The sequence below is a fragment of the Pseudorca crassidens genome, chromosome 10, assembly GCF_039906515.1.
Source record: "Pseudorca crassidens isolate mPseCra1 chromosome 10, mPseCra1.hap1, whole genome shotgun sequence".
Taxonomy (NCBI): Eukaryota; Metazoa; Chordata; class Mammalia; order Artiodactyla; family Delphinidae; genus Pseudorca; species Pseudorca crassidens.
In genome coordinates, this window is record NC_090305.1 from 74,039,550 (window position 1) to 74,060,458 (window position 20,909).

At 42.1% G+C, this 20,909-nt stretch overlaps 1 protein-coding gene across 12 annotated transcripts in view; it reads right to left on the minus strand.

Annotated features, from left to right (window-relative positions):
- Positions 1-20,909, minus strand: part of ERC2 (ELKS/RAB6-interacting/CAST family member 2) — a 960,889-nt gene that overhangs the window by 98,934 nt on the left and 841,046 nt on the right. The window lies entirely within an intron of this gene.

Here is a 20,909-nt window from a genome sequence, read left to right on the forward strand (position 1 = left end):
GGGCAATGAAAATTATAAGCAACAAGAAAGTGGTATTAACAGCAAGGGTAGGGAAGCCCAGGCAGCACACACCATGATTCCCTAGGACACCCAGCAACCACTCCTTTCCCCATTCAGTCATTCCGAACACACCATCAAGCACTGTGCCAGGCTCTGGGGAGACAGTAGTGACAAATATAAACACAAGCCCTGCCCTCACGGAGTTTATGGGCTATTCTGGACAGTGAGACAAGCAATTAAAGGACAGTGTGTAAAGGAACCTAGAGGGTGCAGTGGGGCACAAAGCAAAGGCAGTCAACCCAGACTGGAGGTGGTGGTCAAGGAAGGATTCCCGGAAGAAGTGACATTTAACGCTGAGCCTAGAGGACCCGTGGAGTTAGCCAGACAAGACTGGGATATGTCGGCATGTGTCCGAATCTGAGATGAGAAATCATGGTTGGTCTGCGGGGCTGAATGTCCCTTGTTCTCAGCCATTGTCCAGGCCATAATCCTATACTCAACAAAGGCACCAGATCTGGAGTCGGCAGCTTTCATCACAAGGTGCTCCTCCAATGCCCACAATCCAGTTGTGTTTCACACTCTTCCAAGTGGGATCCCAGGAAAGGAAAGAACATAGAAAATAGTTTGTTCTATAAGAAGATAGGAAAGAAAGTGAAACAATAATGTGGACTTGAACTGCTACAGAACAGACCCAATTGCAGCCATCTGTTTTCTGCACACCAGCATTACAGGTAAACTGAGATATCAAGCTCACTCAGGACAGCTGAAACGACACGAGGCCCAACTGCAACTTGGCGTCCCCAAAGTGGGAGCCCCAAGGCTTCTTCCCTTTGGCTCTCTCGCTTTGCCCTTCCCTTTCCTCCAAGTCCCCAGAAAATCACAGAGGGGGCTCTTCGCTTTGTTGCTCTTATCCTTGGTGTTTCTGATGTCTAAAAGGCTACCACAGACATGATACCTCCCACTTGCCTTATGCAGCTGAGGAAAACCAGAGAGTTTAAGAAGCCAATCTTGCAGGGGCCCCCACGCAGGAAAACAAAACAAACAACAACAACAAAAACTTGTGAAAGTCCCAGTAGCTTGAGTGTTGCCCAAGGTTCTAGCTGCCTGTGCATTATGAAAGAGACCATTGTAGGGGATGGTTTAAGACACGGCAATAAGCACGTTTTTACCAAAATGCACAGTCCGAAGTAGCTTTCCTTTACATTTTCATATTATCATATAATTCAAGACCTGCAAACAAAATCCCTGATTGAAGACAGAACGAAAGGAGCAGGCAGCTATTTTAGAGACAAAGAAAGGATGTCTTTTTAACCTATGACAACACAAATTTGTTTAGGTTTTCGCTCCACTAAGTAAGTAAGCAATTAGGTTTTGTCCAATAAAAATATCCCTGTGCGTGTGCAAACACCCGAGGCAATCATATAATTACCCTGCCCAATCAGATTCAATTGCTGACAGTTGAGTTCCCACTGCTCATTAACTTCAGATCACAATGAGGGCTTTACGGAAGCCCTTTCCCGTCTCTTTACAAAGGTTCCTATGATGCCATGAGCAGCCCCAGCGCTACCTCATTCAAGATAATCGTCCAAAATGGCCAGGGCCAAGGCCAGCCTACTCTGACTTCCCTCTGAAAAAATAAAAAGAGAAATTCGAAGAAACACTGGCTTACACGCCCTTGCTTCATTTGGGGATCTCACTTCTAAATATAATAGTAACCTTTCACCCCCACACTTTAAGTGCCGTAATTATATAATTAAAACCAATTATGTCATTTAACAGAGACTTTTTCAAGATCCACAGCAAGTGGATCAATTACCTCAATCATTGACCTCAGAAGATTTCAAACTGACCTGCAACAATGACAATTGGATAAATTTAGACACTGGCTTCCAAGGCCTGCATGGACCAGCTGTGTGGATTGTAGCTGGTCTAGATTCTTCTAGACTCTAGAAGCTGAACTAAATTCACTAACTAAATGCATCTAACACTACCGCCACCACTTGTTTGCACAACACTTCCAATATCCCAAGATACTTGCTTGATTTTTTATAACCACCCTGATAGTGTTGTTACTTCCATGTTTCAGAGGAGAAAAGGGAGGCTGGGAGAGTTTGACATTATCTCAAGTTATGCAGCAAGGTAACGGGCTAGCTGCATAACTCCCACCACAGAATCCAAAGCCTGTTAATAGCAAGTAGTGTGTGTGTGTGTGTGTGTGTGTGTGTGTGTGTGTGCGTGCGCGCGCGCGCGCGCATGTGTGTGCACATGCGCGCGCGCACACGTCTTTATTCTCCTGGGCATCCATTCCTCCTATTTTCATTATCTTACCCCAATTTCCCTTTGAGGAAACACATCCACCCCACTTGCAGCTCACGTGCATGACACGGGGCTCCACTCCAGCTCCAGGGTATGCAGTAACCTAGGCCTCAGCCAATCAGCTCCTAGCATTCTCCTAGCCACAGCATTTGCTCAGGAGTGAGCACATGACCCAACCAAAGCCAGTGAGACACACTGAGAATCTTGGGAAAGAGCCTTACTCTTGGGCTTTCATGTGAGAGGAGCTACCATCCGGCAGTTGAGCAGCTATCTTGCTGCCACCAAAGGAGTGAGGGATAATGGAGCCAAGAGATACAGAGAGATACACTGGCTCCAGGAAACTCCTTGAATCCCTTTGTGTTGACAGTAGGGGCATTTAGAACATGGAGTGAGTCACCAGTACACTGGAGAACATGTGAAGAGTGCTACCACCTACCGCTTGGACAGGCTTGATGGCAAGGATGGAAGTAACTGACTGTGGCTCTGAGCAGCAGCCCTGTCTCCTGCTCACAGCACAGTGAAGTGCCTCCTATTTTTGAGTTATTTAAAAACATACCATTTTACGGGCAGAAGGAAGCACTTTAACCTGCAAAATGATTTTTATCACATACTAAACATCCTTATAACTTTGTGGTCCTCTGCTCTGGTCAAAGTTGTCTCTCCTTGGAGTTGAGACAGCTGTTGGAGCCAAGAAGACCTGCCTTGACCTTGCACTCTGCCCTGCTCAGTGGTATCCTTGTGCTCTCCAGTTCCTGGATCTGCGTGGGATGTAAGAACTGAGGACATACACACTCATCAAAATGGAGCATTTCCTTTCTTTTTTCTCTTATCCCAGGCCTTGAGGGAAAAGAAAAAAGAGCAAGAATTCTTCTATCACAGGATTTTCAACCTTGGCACTCTTCAAGTTTGGGGCCAGATGATTCTTTGTTGTTGGAACTGCCTATGCACTAAAAGATGTGTAGCAGAGTCCTCTGGCCTCTACCTACTAGATGTCAGCCGCATCCCTGTTCCACACTGGACATCCAGAAATGGCTCTAGGGGACACTGCCAAAGGTCCAGGGGTCGGGGCTAATATCAGCTCTGGTTGAGAACCACTGCTTTAATAGAACATCTGAGGTATTTATTGGATTTTCCTTGCAGCATCTTTGAGTATTATGATGTCTTCTCCTTAAAGTGGGAGGAGGGAAGGAACCACCATGCTCCTTAGAACTGGCTAAACAAAAAGACCCAGGATCTCAATACTGTCTTCTCTCAGGGCCAGGAAGTCACATAAGACTAACTGACCCACTAAGGACCGAAGTGGGGAAAAGGCATATCAAACAGAAATAATTTTACCTAAAGATCAGAGAGAGGAAAAGGATGTGGAGGAGAAAATTACAAGTGAAGAACGAGTGACTATACAGTGAGTTCCAAAGTGGGCACGTGGCTTCTCATTTCCACAGGAAAGAAAATGAAACCTAAAGATTGTTGCTGGGTTTCTTGAATTCAGGTTCAGCCCAAAAGGTGGAAGAGTCTGGTTTCAAACAGAAATGAAACTCACCCTGTAGAGAAAAAGCCAAAAATGGTAGTCTCACTTATTTGGACAAATGTGGGCAAAGACACTTGAAACAGGCAAGACTGATGGATTAATAGAATATTTTTTAAAGAAAGGCATTTACTCTCTTCCACACGTCAGCAGTAAAATAAGAGTGGGTTGGCAGAGGTCCTTCCTTCAGGCTTGCTTGAATGAGAAGACAGAATTCATTATATAAGCAATATGCATTGTGAAGCCTTGAAGAAAGAGGTTGAATTGGTTTGCCCTCTCAATGAGTTAATTAGTCACATTCCCTCAGTATTCTGGGGAATTGGTTTCAGGACATCTAGTGGATATCAGAATCCATGGATGCCCAAGTCCCTTATATAAAGTGGCAGAGTATTTGCATATAACCTATGCACATCTTCCAGTATACTTTAAATCATCTCTACCCCTAATACAAAGTAAATGCTATGTAAATAGTTGTACAGAACATATTGATAAATGCTCTGTAAATAGTTGCTGGAGCATGGCAAATTCAAGGTTTGCTTTTGGAACTTTCTGGACTTTTTTTTCAAATATTTTTGATCTGCAGTTCGTTGAATCTGCAGATGTGGAACCCACGGATATGGAGGGCTGACTGTGTATCTTCACACTAGCAGGTAGCTGAGACCAGCCTAGGAATTCCACAGTAGTGGGATTTCAGTGAGGCTTTAACGCACAAACTTCTGCACACCTCACAGTACTGACTGCTTTTTCATTAATTAATTAATTAATTTATTTATTTATTTATTTTTGGCTGTGTTGGGTCTTCGTTGCTTTGCGTGGGATTTCTCTAGTTGTGGTGAGTGGGGGCTACTCTTCATTGCGGTGTGCGGGTTTCTAATTGAGGTGGCTTCTCTTGCTGCAGAGCACGGGCTCTAGGCACGCTTCAGTAGTTGTGGCTCACAGGCTCAGAGGTGTGGCTCACGGACTCTAGAGCACAGGCTCAGTAGTTGTGGTGCACGGGCTTAGGTGCTCTGTGTCATGTGGGATCTTCCTGGACCAGGGCTTGAACTCGTGTCCCCTGCACTGGCAGGTGGATTCTCAACCACTGCACCACCAGGGAAGCCCCAAAGTACTGACTTCTGATCAAGTCTGTCAAAAGAACCAGGTTGGTTTGCATGTAAAGCCTGGTTTTTGTTGGGGTGTAACTGGATGAAAATGTTCGGATTCTAGCAGTTTCTCTCACTAGAAGTCCTAATGCCTCAGAGCATGGAGAGGTGTATTAGGGGAGTTCAGATGATCAGAGCTGAGGCCCCACTGCTTCCTCAGTTCCCAGGCAGCCTTCCCCTTTAGCTATCACCACGATCCAGCTGTCCCATCTTATTGCCCCTAACTTCTCTCCTGCAAGCAGTGAGATCTGACTGCTAGGGTGTGACAGTGTCTCAAATGGAGAAAGAGTAAAAATAAAGGCATCTCTGAAGGGCCCTGGCCCTCCTCCCATTGTTCTTTTAGGCTTACGGTTTTTTGTTTGGTAGAGGTAACATTTAGAATAAACAATTATAGAAAAATAGAAGTAGTTGTCTGGAGGGTCTAGCAGAGGTCCACAGGGACTTTTATGAGCTGTATAAAGAACTGTCTTTTGACTCAAATCAACAGAATTAGAACGGAAAAAGGAGAAGTAACAGCTGACACTGCAGAAATGCAAAGGATCATGAGAGATTACTACAAGCAACTATATGCCAATAAAACGGACAACCTGGAAGAAATGGACAAATTCTTAGAAAGGCACAGCCTTCTGAGACTGAACCAGGAAGAAATAGAAAATATAAACAGATCAATCACAAGCACTGAAATTGAAACTGTGATTAGAAATCTTCCAACAAACAAAAGCCCAGGACCAGATGGATTCACAGGCAAACTCTATCAAACATTTAGAGAAGAGCTAACACCTATCCTTTTCAAACTCTTCCAAAATACAGCAGAGGGAGGAACACTCCCAAACTCATTCTACGAGGCCACCATCACCCTGATACCAAAACCAAACAAAGATGTCACAAAGAAAGAAAACTACAGGTCAATATCTCTGGTGAACATAGATGCAAAAATCCTCAACAAAATACTAGCATACAGAATCCAACAGCACATTAAAAGGATCAAACACTATGATCAAGTGGGGTTTATCCCAGGAATGCAAGGGTTCTTCAATATATGCAAATCAATCAATGTGATAAACCATATTAATAGACTGAAGGAGAAAAACCATATGATCAACTCAATAGATGCAGAAAAAGCTTTCGACAAAATTCAACACCCATTTATGATAAAAACCCTCCAGAAAGTAGGCATAGAGGAAACTTACCTCAACATAATAAAGGCCATATACAACAAACCCACAGCCAACATCATTCTCAGTGGTGAAAAACTGAAAGCATTTCCACTAAGATCAGGAACAAGACAAGGTTGCCCACTCTCACCACTATTATTCAACAGTTTTGGAAGTTTTAGCCACAGCAATCAGAGAAGAAAAAGAAATAAAAGGAATCCAAATCAGAAAAGAAGAAGTAAAAGTGTCACTGTTTGCAGATGACATGATACTATACACAGAGAATCCTAAAGATGCTACCAGAAAGCTACTAGAGCTAATCAATGAATTTGGTAAAGTAGCAGGATACAAAATTACTGCACAGAAATCTCTTGCATTCCTATGCACTAATGATGAAAAATCTGAAAGAGAAATTAAGGAAACATTCCCATTTACCACTGCAACAAAAAGAATAAAAATACCTAGGAATAAACCTACCTAAGGAGACAAAAGACCTGTATGTGGAAAACTATAAGACACTAATGAAAGAAATGAAAGATGATACAAGCAGATGGAGAGATATACCATGTTCTTGGATTGGAAGAATGAACATTGTGAAAATGACTATACTACCCAAAGCAATCTACAGATTCAATGCAATCCATATCAAATTACCAATGGCATTTTTCACAGAACTAGAATAAAAAATTTCACAATTTGTATGGAAACACGAAAGACCCTGAATAGCCAAAGCAATCTTGAGAAAGAAAAACGGAGCTGGAGGAATCAGGCTCCCTGACTTCAGACTATACTACAAATCTACAGTCATCAAGACAGTATAGTACTGGCACAAAAACAGAAATATAGATCAAAGGAACAGGATAGAAAGCCCGGAGATAAACCCACTCACATATAGTCACCTTATCTTTGATAAAGGAGGCAAGAATATACAATGGAGAAAAGACAGCCTCTTCAATAAGTGGTGCTGGGAAAACTGGACAGCTACATGTAAAAGAATGAAATTAGAACACTCCCTAACACCATACACAAAAATAAACTCAAAATGGATTCGAGACCTAAATGTAAGGCCAGACACTATTAAACTCTTAGAGGAAAACATAGGCAGAATACTCTATGACATAAATCACAGCAAGATCCTTTTTGACCCACCTCCTAGAGAAATGGAAATAAAAAGAAAAATAAACAAGTGGGACCTAATGAAACTTAAAAAGCTTTTGCACAGCAAAGGAAACCATAAACAAGATGAAAAGACAACCCTCAGAATGGGAGAAAATATTTGCAAATGGAGCAACTGACAAAGGATTAATCTCCAAAATTCAGAAGCAGCTTTATGCAGCTCAATATCAAAAAAACAAACAACCCAATCCAAAAATGGGCAGAAGACTTAAATAGACATTTCTCCAAAGAAGATATACAGTCTGCCAACAAACACATGAAAGGATGCTCAACATGACTAATCATTAGAGAAATGGAAATCAAAACTACAATGAGATAACATCTCACACCAGTCAGAACAGCCATCATCAAAAAGTCTACAGACAATAAATGCTGGAGAGGGTGTGGAGAAAAGGGAACCCTCTTGCACTGTTGGTGGGAATGTAAATTGATACAGCCACTATGGAGAACAGTATGGAGGTTCCTTAAAAAACTAAAAATAGAACTACCATACAACCCAGCAATCCCACTACTGGGCATACACCCTGAGAAAACCATAATTCAAAAAGAGTCATGTACCACAATGTTCATTGCAGCTCTATTTACAATAGCCTGGACATGGAAGCAACCTAAGTGTCCATCGACAGATGAATGGATAAAGAAGATGTGGCACACGTACAATGGAATATTACTGAACCATAAAAAGAAACGAAATTGAGTTATTTGTAGTGAGGTGTATGGACCTAGAGACTGTCATACAGAGTGAAGTCAGAAAGAGGACAACAAATACCATATGCTAACACATATATATGGAATCTAAAAAAAAAAATGGTCATGAAGAATCCAGGGGCAGGATGGGAATAAACACAAGGACCTACTAGAGAATGGACTTGGGATGCGGGGAGGGGGAAGGGTAAGCTGGGACAAAGTGAGAGAGTGGCACGGACATATATACACTACCAAATGTAAAACTGATAGCTAGTGGGAAGCAGCCGCATAGCACAGGGAGATCAGCTCGATGCTTTGTGTCCACCTAGAGGGGTGGGATATGTAGGGTGGGAGGGAGGGAGACGCAAGAGGGAAGAGATATGGGGATACATGTATACATATAGCTGATTCACTTTGTTATTGTAAAGCAATTATACTCAATAAAGATGTTTTAAAAAAAAAGGAATATGCTGGGGAATGGGCAAAATAGTTTCCTCTATATCCTTTTATTTTATAAATCATATCTATATGTTAATAATTTTAGATTTGGTAGTGAGTTCTCCATTAAAATAATAATTATAATCAAAAAAAAAAAGAACTGTCCTTTGTAAAATTTAGTAATTAAATCTGGAGGAGCGGGTCTTTTACTCTTGATACATAAAGAATGAATCTCAGGGCACACTCTTCCTGTGGATGAGCATCCCCCCACCCCACCCCCTTTCCACTGAAATCATTCACCCTGGCCTGCCTATGTTTCTCAGAATACCTGGCTACATCAACAGAGATAAAAGAGAAGAGTAGCCCACTTCCCAGTTCCAGCTGGTGTTAAAATCATACGATGAGTTTTCTGTGTTTCGATGGAAGTGCCTCCTGAGTGAGTCCACACACTGGCACATGAAAATTTTGTTTGCACCGAAGAAGCGAGTCACGGTGAGAACATGGGTGTGCTTGAGCAGGCATGCGCCGCCGTTAAAAGCACAAAATCCAGGGCTCTACATACACCCTAAGACGAGTACTGCCCTCCCCGTGTCCTTCTCAGCATGAAGTAGGGGAGAGACAGCTTCACTGGGGTGGCAGGTGTCACAGGTCACCCTCACAGTCATTACTGAACAGAACTTGTAAGAGCAGCAAGTCCTTGCGCTTGCCACCGAGAAGCCTTACTGCCAAGTTCCAGAAAAGGATGTTAACAGTGTGTGGAATTCGGGTTAAGGCAGGAGTTGGCTTCTAGAGATGAGCTTCAGCAGATCTAGAAACTGTGTGAAATTCGGCGTAAGCACTCTCATGCTTTACTCTGAGGAGCGGATTTGTGGTTTTCATCATCTTCTCAAATTAGTATGAAACTCTGAATACAAAATTAAACAACAGTTTTTATAAAGCTATTCTGCAATTTTTTTCAACAGTTTTCTGAGCTGTAATTTACATGCTGTCAAGTTCATTCCTCTTCAGTGTAAAGTTCAAGGATCTTGAATAACTTTATTTGTGGTGCAGACATCACCATAAACCAGTGTTAGAACATTTCCACCACCTCAAAAAAGATCCTGTGCTCGTTTATAATAAACTTCCTTTAATTTTTGCAACACAAGTTCTAGGGTTGAAAGAAGGCTCTTTGCATATCGGCAGAGCTGATCCATTTTTCCTCCCCTTCTCAAAAGCTCTGCTAAAAAATTATTTAGTGTTTATCTTAAATTCAAATATAACTAGGTATACTGTATTTTTATTTGTGAAATCTGACAACCTTAATCCAGGGTCAAAGCAGAACTAAGCAAGTGAATCAAAGTTCAGGTCCAGAAATCAGTGTACTTTTTTGAAGCATTGAAAAAAGACATACATTATATTCGCAAATTTGAACCATCTAGGTTCAGAGATGGTTAGAAACTAGTTCCATCTAGGATTCATGCTGAAAACTAAAGCTGCACAAACAACCAGACGAGCTCGGGACCCAACTGCTGTTTTACAAGCAAGCCTGGCACTCAAAGGCTTATATGCCACATTTGCTTTGAAAGGTTAAGAAATTGGACGTAATTGTTAACCTTGCAACTCACAATCACAACTAGAATTGTGACTTTTACAGGCACAAATTATAAGGAAATTGTTCTTAACCCTTCTGAGGTCATAAACCCCTTTGAGAGAATCTGATAAAAGCTATAGACCTTCTTCACAGAAAAATTTATGGATACATACAATATTTTGCATAGAATTTCTAGGGGGAAGGGAGGTTCATAGATTCTATAACAATGATCGTGGACCTCTCAAGGGTCCAAGGATGTGGGAAGAGCCTAGGCAAATTGACGAAAGCTATCCTGAAATCTTACCCTCCTTGCTTTTCTCTTCCTCCTGTTGCTGCAGGAAGGGAAGTCAGAGTAATGGCACAGGAACTGGGTAAGGCAGGAAGACATGGCCAGGCTGCTCTCAGCCAGCAGTGGTGAGAACTGGAGCAACTCGCCTGAACTCCACAGACTCGAGGGTCACTGTCCGTAAAATGAACAGATTGGCCCAACACTGTTTCCACAGCTTATGTCCCAGGGATCTAGCTGAAAGGTATCTGAGAAGGGTCATTTTAGACCCTGGAGCACTGCACAAGATTTAGTGTTTAAGAAAAACAACAACAACTTTCAAAACCACTGGACTATAAGTCACCAAAGTCATCAAGGTTCTGAGTCACCTGGTTATCTGATTCTGGCTCTATAGAGCACAGGTCAGGAGACAGTGGGGAAGATCTAGGCGTTCTGGGAAAAAAGGCATTTGGCAGGGAGAGGAGAGAAAGACACCCTGGCCCTCACCACTCTTTAGTTCTGCAACACGTTCTTCCTCCTTTGTGCTGCTCTCCCTTTCTTCATATGGAACATCCAAACACTGCCCAGTTTTCCTTTGGTAAAATAAATACTTTTCCCAAGTACATGAACTTAATCAAATTTCCTTTGGGTAACAAGGATACCCCATGATCTATTATATCATTAGGTAATGTTATATACTAAGTATAACAGAAGCCCACATGGATAAAGGACATGTGTGCCCAGCTCTGTGCATTAGAGATAGTATCTCTTTTATGCCTTCAAGCCTCCTAAAGTACTTCTCAGTATTATCAGTCTTATTTTTCAGAAGAGAAAACTGAGGGGAAAAAAATTAAGTGATTTATACAAAGTCACCCAGCTAGCCAACGACAAAAAGAGATTTCAAGTTCCAGAGCCTACACCCATAGCCACTCTACTATATTGAAGAGATTAACTATGCAATTTGTGACTCAAAAAAAAAAAAAAAAAAATACAGGTTTTACTCATTTATCTTCTCCTGAAAACAAAGAATCTATCACTTTAAGGAAGTTTATTATCATGCCCAATGATATGAACCATAAAACTATTTTTGAACCTTATTTAACACTTACTGACATCTACTAAGCAGATCTACCATGATCATATTTATCATCTCAAAGTAAAATAAATGATTTAGTTTTGGGCTTTATCTTATCCATCCTTGGTCCTTGAAACAGCACAAAAGATACACTCTCTTCTTACTTGTTGTCACAAGATACTAGAGGCAAGCTGAGGAAAACATGCTGGGATGTAATGTTCCACACTTTGTGTTAAGACTTTTCTTCTTTAAATAGAGCTTGTGTAAATCACAGACGAAGTTGACAAATTTCACGGCTTAGTCATGGCTAACGTATCGGATTTCATGGTTTGACAGAGATTAACAAGAAAATCACATTTGAGTTACAACTATTAGTAGATTCTTAGATATTTGGTAAAGAAACTCCGAGCTCTCCAAACTCCATTGCTCACTGCATACCACTTTTCGTCCTTCCCTCCATGGATGCAGAACCTCTGTGAATCCAGGGAGAGCAAACTGGGATCCTCCAGAGCTCCTCAGTCACCCCCCGGCTATCACAGGGGTGAGCTGCTGCCTAATGGGCTCTAGGGAAAGGTCTAGCATCATCGTGGAATAGAGCAAGCGTTAGCGTTTATGACCCAATTCATAAAAGTGTAGACAGGAAAAAAACATACTATGTTTGTACATAACACAGGCGTTTCACCCTAACATCACATGCACTAAAGAGAGGAATGAATTATTATAGGTGTTGAAACTCAGATATTTTAGGGGAAAATTAAGTTTTCACACCTCAGATATGTTAGGTAAAATTTAAGATTTCACATGTTTATGAGGAGGCAGTTCAGCAGAGGTCTTGTTAAAAGCAGTGGCATCCAAGTAGAGACTTCAAAAAGCCTGCTGACTGCTGAGCCATTTGGCCTGAGGGCTCTGCATATCCTCTTTCGGTAAGAGCCCAGCTTGCTTGTCATTTTTGCGTAAAAGACAACCAATTTGTCAGCCATTTGCTTTAATTCTTTTTCTGAGTCTTCCTAACGATAAACTCCATCTACCTTCTGGTCTTCAATATCATATATCTGACTGGAGGATGGAAATTCACTTGCACCTCAGACCAGTTTCCTTCCCAGGCGATCCTCCTGGGCCTTATAGGATGTCCTTAATCAGAACCACATTACTCAGCAAGAGGAAGTCCTTGCGCAGACGCTGGCAAGACACTATGGCAAATTAGTTTCAGAACCTGGAAGGTCAGATTGGGAATAAAACCTACAGTTATCTATCGTGTTTTCTTTAGCTGAGAAAATTAAGGCAGGGTGCCTAACTCTTAAATAACCAAGATTTGGACACGGAGCAGCCGTTTAGGAAAGGAGTTCCAATGACTGCTGTGCACAATAGTCAGCTGTGGAAACTGAAGTCTTCACATTCCAGGTATTCTGGATGTGAGCAAGGATTTTCTCATTTTATCCAGATAGGTTTTTGTATTTCAGTAGCACCCTAGATGGGTAAAATAAAAATAGCTAAGGTATTACAGGTTTTGTCCAAAAATATAATTGTCGTTTAACTTAGTGTGTCTGTGTGTACATAATACATATATCTATATACATATTACACACGTATATGTGTGTTAAATAAACAAAGCATATTTTAATTACACTCTTATGTGACAGGCACTATACTAAGCACTTTTCATATGTTATTTTATTTACTTTTTCAACAAACTATCATGGTAGAGATTCTCTTTGTTTTTCTTTTACGGATGAAAAAAAAAAACCCCTGAGATTAAAGGGGATTTGAGCCACAAAATTAGTCATAGAGCCATGAGTTGAACTCGGGGTGCCTGACTCCTGAACCTGTGTTTTTAAGCACTGTGGTATACTGAGCCCTGGAAATTCTCATCAGTTCCATTGAGATGGGTGCCCAAGCTCACTCTCAAAAAAATACAAATTTCCTGACGGTGGGAATGAGGAGTCTATTACTTCACTAACACACGACTGTGAAAGGCTTCGGGCAGATGGAGGGGAGGGTGTGAGAAAAGGGAGAAATTGTTGCAGAAACCCAAGACCTACCTCCTTCACAATTTTGCACAGGATTAGCCTGCCTCGGGAGACTCAGAGAACCAGAAGGACCAGGGGCCTTAGTGGGAACCTGTCCCCCACCCAACTTCAAACTGGCAGCCTTCCCTTCTCATGAATGAGCTGGCCCGAGAAATTTGGAGCAAGAAATATTTCCAGTGTGTCTCTACCTTAACTAACACCATGGGGGCAGCTAACAATTACAAAAGGAATGAACTTTTTCATCAAACGCCCTTCCATAAAACCATTTCCCAGGAAATGTAACACAGCATGGAGCTAGCCGACTGCAATTTTCCACCAACAATGAGCATCCTGGGGCACAGGTACTATATTTAAACGATTTGCCTCCAGCTTTTTGGCAAGGCTCTCTCTCAAGGAGACTCAGAGTTGAGCTGAGGTCTCATTCCCCTCCGGCCAGCAGGATAGGAATGTTTAAAGCGGCCCTGTCTCTTCAACACCCATGTGTAAAACGCCAATAAACAAGCCAGCAAAGACCTGCAGGCCTAATTGCCTTTTAACTCCGCCAAGATGATAAACTCCCTGAGTAAGGAAGGAAAGACTCCCAGGGATTTAACAAGTTTATCTGCCTGCCACTTGAACATTTTCTGTCTGCCTACACTTCAGTGAATTCACCAATAAAAGGATAAAAGGGCCCCGAACCTCAGACCCCTCAATGGCCGAGAAGCCACAGATTCAAAACGTATGCCCAGCAAAAATCAGCCCGTTAACCGAACTTTGTTTCACGTGCTTGTGAGGTCGAGGGCAAGGGAAAGTGGGGCCGCTTGCCTGTTTCTAGCATCAGCCATTTCCCTGTTTTTGACTAAGGCCTACAGATCTTTACCTACAATAAAGAAAACTGTTCTCACAAAGAAATGGGAAAGGCAACTCATCCAGAAACCTCTAAAACTCAACTCAGGGGACTGTAATGACAGGAGAGAAGCCACATGGGCCCTGGTGGTGGAGGAATGGAGTGTGCTCATCAACATACTGGTCAGTTCTGCAAGGACATTTTTTATCTCTCCCTCCCTGAACTGACTTTGGAGTTTAGCATTTTAGTAGTTTTTGTGCATTTGTACCCTACCACCCAGAAGAAGAATTCTGAGAACTCTGTACAAATTGGAATTAAATTGGAAAAGCAAAGTAAAACAAAACCAAAAGACTTGGAGGCAGTACAGGGAGGTAGTGCCATTCAAGACATAAAAGAAAGGTGAATGGGCATAACGTCTCTGGGAGGTCACTTCACGATATTTATCAATATAAATGTGCAACTTTCCTTTTAGGAATTCATTCTAAAGAAATTATTGGACAAGTGCATAAAGGTGAAGCACAAGGAGCTATAGCATTCCAATAGGAAATATTTAAAAAGAACTACATTCTCATCATTAAGGACTGGTTAAATAATGCAAAAATTCTATACTCTGCAGCTAGAAAAAGGATGCTCTGTGTGTGTGTGTGTACATATATATATATATATATATATATATATATATATATATATATATATACACATCTGTTAGTGTGAAAAGGTGTCCAACCTACAACATTAAGTTCAAAAAGCAAGTTATAAAAACATGTACAGTATGATTTCATTCCTTTTTTTTTTCCCCAGAGGCTTGACATAGAAAAAGAACTAGGGGGCTTCCCTGGTGGCGCAGTGGTTGAGAGTCCGCCTGCCGATGCAGGGGACACGGGTTCGTGCCCCGGTCCGGGAAGATCCCACGTGCCGCAGAGTGGCTGGGCCCGTGAGCCATGGCCGCTGAGCCTGCGCGTCCGGAGCCTGTGCTCCGCAACGGGAGAGGCCACAACAGTGAGAGGCCCGTGTACCGCAAAAAAAAAAAAAAAAGAAAAAGAAAAAGAACTAGGAAGACACATAGTTCATCAAAACGTTAGTATTTCTGGACGGTGGAATTCTTTTGCAAAGACTTTTGAATTATTTGAAATTTTTAAATAATGAAAATGCATTGCCTTTAAAATCAGTTAAAGCACTAAAGCTAAAAAATAAAACATTCTGCCACCACCACTACTCTCCTGATCACCAGGAAGAGAACCCTATCTGAAAGAACTTTATGGAAAGATACAGTTTTCCTTTCTCAAGGAGACACAAGTGAAGAACGTTAAAGGATTTGGTCTTGACTTATCATCACATATAGTTGTTACTCCAGTATATTTTCCAATGAGATGAGAATGAACAGTGAAACTACAAGTGGGCTCAAAATCCCAGGGGGGTGTATTTCCTAGGTGGCCCATGCTCCCCTCTACCCTTAAATCAGGGTAAAACGCTGAGAGCTCCTCTATTAAGCTGACCTGTTCCACTTAATAAAACAAGAGCAGCCCTAGAGTAGGGTGCTTGCCAAATGAAAAATCTGAAACACTATTTTTCTATTAAAATCTCAACCATGTTTTTCCTATTGGAACCTGGAAACTGGACAAATTCTGAAGGAATCTAAAGGAATTTCTTTAGAAAAGAATTCTGTTAACACCAAAAGCTCCCCAAGCACTACACAAAGCAAATGCTAGAATGCATTACGCTGAAACGTGAAAACAGAAGTTCAAACCCACAGTGATGTGTCCTTCGCACCAGGCTTTGTGTCTATCAGGGCTTATTCATTTGTACACTTATCCCTGTACATTTTCTTCATCTCCCTGCTTCATAATTTCATAATCAGTTCCAGATTTCCTATTTCTTTCACATTGTAAGGCATGGAATCCTGGATTTGGGATATGCAAGATTTAAGGGTAAGGAAGAGTGGAAAGTATGATAAAAATAAAATCAAAATGGAAGTTTTGTTTCATACCCACTGAGAAGTAACAAATTGAGAGCATGCCTCAGTACCCATTTGACCCTCAGAAACTGTTAGAACATGGACACGTGTATAAGAATTTCACGTGCAAAAGATCCTTTGGTTGGGAAATCTCCTTACCAGTGGATGGGGCTATGGGAAACTAAAAGGGTTCCCACATCAATGATGGGTACGTCTGCCAAAGCACTGTCGCGCTACTCTCAGAATTCAGAACTCTGTCCCTAGATTATAAAACAGTAAACTGAAATGTCAGCCTAATCTAGGATAAACTTCATCTCTCGAGTTAAAGACACTAGCCTCTCAACGGGTTTCAACTGGAGGTTTCTTTGAAGGAATGTTCTCAAATTCATTAAAGAAATTTCACTGACTTCACAGACTCTGGCATCAAATAGCTGACCTGAGCTCTTCATTGCCCTGCAAAATGACCGTTCACCTTGAAGCTCTGCAAATTGGGATTAAGTTGGCCGTTTGCTTTTTACCGTGAAGATGACTCCCCGCCACTGATCACTGAGTCCCGGGGCAATCACCTGGTTGATCAATGATATCAAATTTAACTCTATAATGTGTCTCTTTTAAAATGCACATCCTTTCACGGGTTGGCTCTTTTAGGGATTTTGCTTTAGATGTAGTAGAGCTGCTTGATGTTAGTGATTCCCCTCAATACAAACAAAAACAAACAAAACAAAAACAAAAAAACCCTTTTAGGACATATATCATGTTTTAAAAACCCAAGTTTAACTTTTCAACTGACTTGAAAGATCGGTGGTGTTTTCAGATGCATAAACTCATTTTTAAATTCTGCCTTGAATTCCACCTACTGAAATGCCGAAAGGCTGAGGCATCTCATCAGACTCTGATGTGCTCTTCGGAGCAACATTTACTTGCTTTTCACAGTGACTCTGCACATTCCAAAGACAGCGCAGCATAAACACATACACCAGCCTTTAGCTTTCACCCTCTAACCCCACCGTCTGCTTCCTGTGCACCCCATAATCTAAAACATCTCCTCTTCACAGGTATATGGTCTTGGATTTGTCATGGTGAACGCGAGACTTTACAAGGTCAATAAAATGACAGCTGCACAGAGGGGACGGGGTGGCTTTTACCGACTCTGACTCTAAAACACCACTGCCTTCAACTCCCAGGGATCAGGAACTTGAAAGCACTCCGAGTCACTTAGCTCTGTGTTTGCCATAAAGTTAAGGCTAATCAGATTTCCCCCAACTTGCAGCCCTATCTTAAATCCCCAAGCTTCTCCTATGCAAACTTAACTGATGGAAGATGTGATTATGCCTTCTCAGGTCATAAATTCTAGATATTTATAACATAACTGTTGTCATTTAGGTCAATTAAGATGCTTTTACTGGCTCAGAACAACTACCTATGGGGCTTGTCCAATACTCTGGCGGTGGTTTATGACCCTGAGGGTGATTTTACCTTACAGAGGATATGAAAGATGACTGCATGCGAAAACGGTCAGGAGGCTCTCGAAGCGTTTTCCCCGCATTATGATTACCTGCACCCATTTCCACTCTGTCTCTGGAAGTTCAGGCCCCTTCCTTACCCATTAAAACCACTGTTGGACTCTATAATTTCCCCTAGAATTGGTTTCTTTAATCACCTTTCTTTCCTCCAAAGACCTGAGAGGGAGGTAACACCTGAGACACTCTGATAAAACTCCCAGGTGGTGGGCTGGCGAAACAGCCAGCTGGGAAATGCCAGGCTTTTTCAAATGTGTAACGTGTACCTGTGGACAAGTGGGTTTTACTTTTCACATGGGGCAAACTGCTGTCAGGAAAAGTAGAATAGGGTGACAATAAAGAAAGAATGGAATATATTCGAGGATTTCATGCAGACAGGTTACAGCTTCTCCTTTTCCCTTGTGAAGCATCACTTATCTACCACTGTCTCCCTCCTGCTGTTTTTCCTTTCAACAAGAACCCTAAGCACCCCCTATATTCCAGGCACTGTGCTGGGGGGTAGGGAATACAGAGATCCAGAAACTCCTAGGTTGGCTGGAGACATAGGCACATTAATAATTATAATACAAAGTGTTAATAGGCAACAAGAGGGTCCTGCACAGCAAATTCTGGAAGCCCTGAGAAGTGGCATTTCCACTTTTGGAGGGGAGGGAGTTCTTTAGGGAAGGCTCCTTGGAAAAAAATAATTCCTAGTCTGAGGCTTAGGAAATGCAAGGAGACAGCTGGGCCAACTGGGGGAGAACAGCACTACCAGCAGGGAGAGCACGAGCAAGGCTCATGGGGAAGGCGGAGGACCCATGGGGAATGCAGAGGAGGTTGGTGTCCTGGAGCATCACACACCTGACAGGCAGTGGTGAGAGCTGAGGTTGCAAAGGAAAGCCAGAACAAGATCCTGGAGGGCTTTGTATTCATGTAACATAAGCGATTACTTTTCTTGTTCAAAGGAGACCTGGTATAATGGCACCCTTTTCACAAAACCAACGGGATGGAGCTGAAAGAACTATTTTCTTTTTCTCTCCCAAATCTATTTTGCTCCATGCTTCAATCAACAGCTGGCATTGTAAAATCCTCCAGCCAAACATGCCAAACAGAACTGTCTGAAACTTCGGTCACACCTCCCTTGGTAGAGAACACTTTGCTCTTGATTAGCATACCAACAGTATTTGCAGAAGCCAGGTAAAACATCCAAAATTCTACTCGGTAAACATATACCAAACGCTGACCCCATACGGGGCACTGTCCTGGGGATGAGTCAGAAATGTGGCGGAGGAGGTGTGACCTCGGTGTGCAGTGTGATTTTGATGTACACAGTGACACACCCTGGGTTTTAGAATTTAAAGGCCTTTTATCATTTGATTTTTTCTTGCAGTTCTGATGATACTTTGCTTGAGTTTGGCCACAAAACAAAACAAAACAGAAAAACCAACACAACAACTACTAGGTGAAAGGAGGGCACTCGTGTGGAAAACACGCTACAGCAATGGCATTTGAAAGTGTGCAGTACGGGAAAATGCAAGCTACTGGCAATTTCCCTCAAATTAACTGCTTAAAGGTACTACAGAGATCCAGGCTCAGAAAGTGACAGTGATGATCCAGGCAGTCACAAGTTTCTCAAAATGATCAAACTGTAGTTCATTTTCAAGAGTCTTATGGAAGTTTTTGCCTGCTATTAAAATTTTAAAATACTTGACTTTGTTTATAGCCTACCTTGTTCCAAAAAGGATTAAAGCACCTGAGAACAAATAGAAGAGGCTCATATTACTGGAGAAGGGAGGAGTGGGGCTTGAGTTACATCTGCCATGCAAAGGTCAAGTTGGTTCCAACTGGGACTGGGACCGTGCTGATGAAACTCAAAGCTTTTCTAAAACAGACTATTCCGACTGAATACACAATTCTACAGCTGCTGGGTGACAGGCAGGAGCTACGAACCCATTTCTAGAGGAAGTCTGGGAACCAAGAGCTTCATCAGCTGCATGGAAATCCCACATAAAGAATTCACTTTCTTTCACTGGTCTCTATGCCCAAATGTGTATTTACACATTTACACATATTTGACCCCTAGGACAGTGCAGGGTGGGGGCACCGCCTCCACTGCCTGGTTTGCATTTCAGTTTCACCACTGGAGCAAGTAAGTCACCTAACCTTTCACTTCTTCAGTTTCTTCAGCTGGAAATGTAGCTAATAGTAGTCTTCATCTCAGAGGATTATTGCGAAGATTATAAGAATTAATACATGTAAACAGTGCCTGGCACTTATTAAGTGCTCAATAAATGTTAGCTATAATTATTATTTTCTAGTCTTCTGTTAAGCACAGAGAGAACAGCAGAAATAGACCATTGCTTTGTCATAAGGGTCTTGTTGTCTAGCTGGAGACAAGATCACCATAGGGGAAACCACGGTGATCAGGAAAAGGGAATTCAGGGGAAAAGTGAGTTAGAATTCTTAAGAGGCTCAGGAGTTCAGGAGAGGAGGAGATAATGCCACTTCCAAAATTTAAGAGGAGGCTTCCTAAAGGAACGTATCTAGGCTGGATCCAATAGGTAGGATTTAGACAGAAAATAGGGCATTTCATATAATGGCAAATAATACAAAGACATGGAAAGAAGAATGAACACTATATATTTTTAGAAGAGGAAAAAGTGTGTCATTATCTTGGAGTGGTGAAAAATGTAGAAAAACTGCCTGGGGGACCCATTTGGGAGGAATATGAGGATAAGGCAGAGGTAATTGAACCTAATGTGGTTGGAAACAGAAGGAACTGGCAATCTGTCATCAGGGGAGGGACGCAGAGAAAGTGGCATTTCAGGAAGGTGAGCCTGGCTGAGACACGCAGGTTGGATGGGCTGAGAAAGTTCTGAGTCAGGGAAACCACCAAGATGCCGCCACAGGGGTGAGGTGATGTGGCCCACGACGGACTTGTACTGAGAGGACAGAAAGGAAGTGGTGGATGGGAAAGTTGCTCTGTGGGTAGAACCGGCTCGCCTTGGTCAGTGACTAGACATCTAGACATGAGGTTGAAATGCACAGAATCTAGAGTCCCATGTTTTGGGTTTCAGGCCCAGCTCTGCCACTCAGCAGCCTTGGATCCAGGGCTCTGACTCAGTGTAAGCTCAGTTTCTTCCTTAACAAAATGGAAGCAAGAGTGCCTACTTTATACCGACGAAAAGGACTTAGCACAACACCTGGCTCACAGCAAAGTGGTCAAAAAAGGTTAACCATTTGTTTGGTGTTGTT